The sequence below is a fragment of the Musa acuminata genome, unplaced genomic scaffold (assembly GCF_036884655.1).
Source record: "Musa acuminata AAA Group cultivar baxijiao unplaced genomic scaffold, Cavendish_Baxijiao_AAA HiC_scaffold_465, whole genome shotgun sequence".
NCBI lineage: Eukaryota > Viridiplantae > Streptophyta > Magnoliopsida > Zingiberales > Musaceae > Musa > Musa acuminata.
The window spans coordinates 150,001-155,000 of record NW_027020712.1 but is presented as its reverse complement, the minus strand read 5'-3'; positions in this window follow the sequence as shown (position 1 = coordinate 155,000).

Here is a 5,000-nt window from a genome sequence, read left to right as displayed (position 1 = left end):
CGGGTGGCACAGGGCTGGATGGGGCTTTCGTATAGCAGGGACGGTGCTGCCTCACGCTTCGCTCGCTGTTCGCCGCTCGCCGCTCGCTCGCGCAACCTAAAATGGCCAGTTTTGGCCCGTTTTTGGGCTGTTTTGGCCTGTTTTTGGTCCGTTCTTGCGTGGCACGGCGACCGTCGTGAGCGGAGCAAAACGTCAGCCATCTCAGCACCCTGGAACCCCCCGGGTGGCACAGGGCTGGATGGGGCTTTCGTATAGCAGGGACGGTGCTGCCTCTCGCTTCGCTCGCTGTTCGCCGCTCACCGCTCGCTCGCTCAGCCAAAAATGGCCAGTTTTGGCCCGTTTTTGGGCTGTTTTGGCCTGTTTTTGGTCCGTTCTTGCATGGCGCGGTGACCGTCGTGAGCGGAGCAAAACGTCAGCCATCTCAGCACCCTGGAACCCCCCGGGTGGCACAGGGCTGGATGGGGCTTTCGTATAGCAGGGACGGTGCTGCCTCACGCTTCGCTCGCTGTTCGCCGCTCGCCGCTCGCTCGCGCAGCCAAAAATGACCAGTTTTGGCCCGTTTTTGGGCTGTTTTGGCCTGTTTATGGTCCGTTCTTGCGTGGTGCGGTGACCGTCGTGAGCGGAGCAAAACGTCAGCCATCTCAGCACCCTGGAACCCCCCGGGTGGCACAGGGCTGGATGGGGCTTTCGTATATAGCAGGGACGGTGCTGCCTCTCGCTTCGCTCGCTGTCCGCCGCTCGCCGCTCGCTCGCGCAGCCAAAAATGGCCAGTTTTGGCCCGTTTTTGGGCCGTTTTGGCCAGTTTTTGGCCTGTTCTTGCATTGCGCGGTGACCGTCGAGAGCGGAGCAAAACGTCAGCCATCTCAGCACCCTGGAACCCCCCGGGTGGCACAGGGCTGGATGGGGCTTTCGTATAGCAGGGACGGTGCTGCCTCTCGCTTCGCTCGCTGTCCGCCGCTCGCCGCTCGCTCGTGCAGCCAAAAATGGCCAGTTTTGGCCCGTTTTTGGGCCGTTTTGGCCAGTTTTTGGCCTGTTCTTGCATTGCGCGGTGACCGTCGAGAGCGGAGCAAAACGTCAGCCATCTCAGCACCCTGGAACCCCCCGGGTGGCACAGGGCTGGATGGGGCTTTCGTATAGCAGGGACGGTGCTGCCTCTCGCTTCGCTCGCTGTCCGCCGCTCGCCGCTCGCTCGTGCAGCCAAAAATGGCCAGTTTTGGCCCGTTTTTGGGCCGTTTTGGCCAGTTTTTGGCCTGTTCTTGCATTGCGCGGTGACCGTCGAGAGCGGAGCAAAACGTCAGCCATCTCAGCACCCTGGAACCCCCCGGGTGGCACAGGGCTGGATGGGGCTTTCGTATAGCAGGGACGGTGCTGCCTCTCGCTTCGCTCGCTGTCCGCCGCTCGCCGCTCGCTCGTGCAGCCAAAAATGGCCAGTTTTGGCCCGTTTTTGGGCCGTTTTGGCCAGTTTTTGGCCTGTTCTTGCATTGCGCGGTGACCGTCGAGAGCGGAGCAAAACGTCAGCCATCTCAGCACCCTGGAACCCCCCGGGTGGCACAGGGCTGGATGGGGCTTTCGTATAGCAGGGACGGTGCTGCCTCTCGCTTCGCTCGCTGTCCGCCGCTCGCCGCTCGCTCGTGCAGCCAAAAATGGCCAGTTTTGGCCCGTTTTTGGGCCGTTTTGGCCAGTTTTTGGCCTGTTCTTGCATTGCGCGGTGACCGTCGAGAGCGGAGCAAAACGTCAGCCATCTCAGCACCCTGGAACCCCCCGGGTGGCACAGGGCTGGATGGGGCTTTCGTATAGCAGGGACGGTGCTGCCTCTCGCTTCGCTCGCTGTCCGCCGCTCGCCGCTCGCTCGTGCAGCCAAAAATGGCCAGTTTTGGCCCGTTTTTGGGCCGTTTTGGCCAGTTTTTGGCCTGTTCTTGCATTGCGCGGTGACCGTCGAGAGCGGAGCAAAACGTCAGCCATCTCAGCACCCTGGAACCCCCCGGGTGGCACAGGGCTGGATGGGGCTTTCGTATAGCAGGGACGGTGCTGCCTCTCGCTTCGCTCGCTGTCCGCCGCTCGCCGCTCGCTCGTGCAGCCAAAAATGGCCAGTTTTGGCCCGTTTTTGGGCCGTTTTGGCCAGTTTTTGGCCTGTTCTTGCATTGCGCGGTGACCGTCGAGAGCGGAGCAAAACGTCAGCCATCTCAGCACCCTGGAACCCCCCGGGTGGCACAGGGCTGGATGGGGCTTTCGTATAGCAGGGACGGTGCTGCCTCTCGCTTCGCTCGCTGTCCGCCGCTCGCCGCTCGCTCGTGCAGCCAAAAATGGCCAGTTTTGGCCCGTTTTTGGGCCGTTTTGGCCAGTTTTTGGCCTGTTCTTGCATTGCGCGGTGACCGTCGAGAGCGGAGCAAAACGTCAGCCATCTCAGCACCCTGGAACCCCCCGGGTGGCACAGGGCTGGATGGGGCTTTCGTATAGCAGGGACGGTGCTGCCTCTCGCTTCGCTCGCTGTCCGCCGCTCGCCGCTCGCTCGTGCAGCCAAAAATGGCCAGTTTTGGCCCGTTTTTGGGCCGTTTTGGCCAGTTTTTGGCCTGTTCTTGCATTGCGCGGTGACCGTCGAGAGCGGAGCAAAACGTCAGCCATCTCAGCACCCTGGAACCCCCCGGGTGGCACAGGGCTGGATGGGGCTTTCGTATAGCAGGGACGGTGCTGCCTCTCGCTTCGCTCGCTGTCCGCCGCTCGCCGCTCGCTCGCGCAGCCAAAAATGGCCAGTTTTGGCCCGTTTTTGGGCCGTTTTGGCCAGTTTTTGGCCTGTTCTTGCATTGCGCGGTGACCGTCGAGAGCGGAGCAAAACGTCAGCCATCTCAGCACCCTGGAACCCCCCGGGTGGCACAGGGCTGGATGGGGCTTTCGTATAGCAGGGACGGTGCTGCCTCTCGCTTCGCTCGCTGTCCGCCGCTCGCCGCTCGCTCGTGCAGCCAAAAATGGCCAGTTTTGGCCCGTTTTTGGGCCGTTTTGGCCAGTTTTTGGCCTGTTCTTGCATTGCGCGGTGACCGTCGAGAGCGGAGCAAAACGTCAGCCATCTCAGCACCCTGGAACCCCCCGGGTGGCACAGGGCTGGATGGGGCTTTCGTATAGCAGGGACGGTGCTGCCTCTCGCTTCGCTCGCTGTCCGCCGCTCGCCGCTCGCTCGTGCAGCCAAAAATGGCCAGTTTTGGCCCGTTTTTGGGCCGTTTTGGCCAGTTTTTGGCCTGTTCTTGCATTGCGCGGTGACCGTCGAGAGCGGAGCAAAACGTCAGCCATCTCAGCACCCTGGAACCCCCCGGGTGGCACAGGGCTGGATGGGGCTTTCGTATAGCAGGGACGGTGCTGCCTCTCGCTTCGCTCGCTGTCCGCCGCTCGCCGCTCGCTCGTGCAGCCAAAAATGGCCAGTTTTGGCCCGTTTTTGGGCCGTTTTGGCCAGTTTTTGGCCTGTTCTTGCATTGCGCGGTGACCGTCGAGAGCGGAGCAAAACGTCAGCCATCTCAGCACCCTGGAACCCCCCGGGTGGCACAGGGCTGGATGGGGCTTTCGTATAGCAGGGACGGTGCTGCCTCTCGCTTCGCTCGCTGTCCGCCGCTCGCCGCTCGCTCGCGCAGCCAAAAATGGCCAGTTTTGGCCCGTTTTTGGGCCGTTTTGGCCAGTTTTTGGCCTGTTCTTGCATTGCGCGGTGACCGTCGAGAGCGGAGCAAAACGTCAGCCATCTCAGCACCCTGGAACCCCCCGGGTGGCACAGGGCTGGATGGGGCTTTCGTATAGCAGGGACGGTGCTGCCTCTCGCTTCGCTCGCTGTCCGCCGCTCGCCGCTCGCTCGTGCAGCCAAAAATGGCCAGTTTTGGCCCGTTTTTGGGCCGTTTTGGCCAGTTTTTGGCCTGTTCTTGCATTGCGCGGTGACCGTCGAGAGCGGAGCAAAACGTCAGCCATCTCAGCACCCTGGAACCCCCCGGGTGGCACAGGGCTGGATGGGGCTTTCGTATAGCAGGGACGGTGCTGCCTCTCGCTTCGCTCGCTGTCCGCCGCTCGCCGCTCGCTCGTGCAGCCAAAAATGGCCAGTTTTGGCCCGTTTTTGGGCCGTTTTGGCCAGTTTTTGGCCTGTTCTTGCATTGCGCGGTGACCGTCGAGAGCGGAGCAAAACGTCAGCCATCTCAGCACCCTGGAACCCCCCGGGTGGCACAGGGCTGGATGGGGCTTTCGTATAGCAGGGACGGTGCTGCCTCTCGCTTCGCTCGCTGTCCGCCGCTCGCCGCTCGCTCGTGCAGCCAAAAATGGCCAGTTTTGGCCCGTTTTTGGGCCGTTTTGGCCAGTTTTTGGCCTGTTCTTGCATTGCGCGGTGACCGTCGAGAGCGGAGCAAAACGTCAGCCATCTCAGCACCCTGGAACCCCCCGGGTGGCACAGGGCTGGATGGGGCTTTCGTATAGCAGGGACGGTGCTGCCTCTCGCTTCGCTCGCTGTCCGCCGCTCGCCGCTCGCTCGCGCAGCCAAAAATGGCCAGTTTTGGCCCGTTTTTGGGCCGTTTTGGCCAGTTTTTGGCCTGTTCTTGCATTGCGCGGTGACCGTCGAGAGCGGAGCAAAACGTCAGCCATCTCATCACCCTGGAACCCCCCGGGTGGCACAGGGCTGGATGGGGCTTTCGTATAGCAGGGACGGTGCTGCCTCTCGCTTCGCTCGCTGTCCGCCGCTCGCCGCTCGCGCAGCCAAAAATGGCCAGTTTTGGCCCGTTTTTGGGCCGTTTTGGCCAGTTTTTGGCCTGTTCTTGCATTGCGCGGTGACCGTCGAGAGCGGAGCAAAACGTCAGCCATCTCAGCACCCTGGAACCCCCCGGGTGGCACAGGGCTGGATGGGGCTTTCGTATAGCAGGGACGGTGCTGCCTCTCGCTTCGCTCGCTGTTCGCCGCTCGCCGCTCGCTCGCGCAGCCAAAAATGGCCAGTTTTGGCCCGTTTTTGGGCTGTTTTGGCCAGTTTTTGGCCTGTTCTTGCGTGG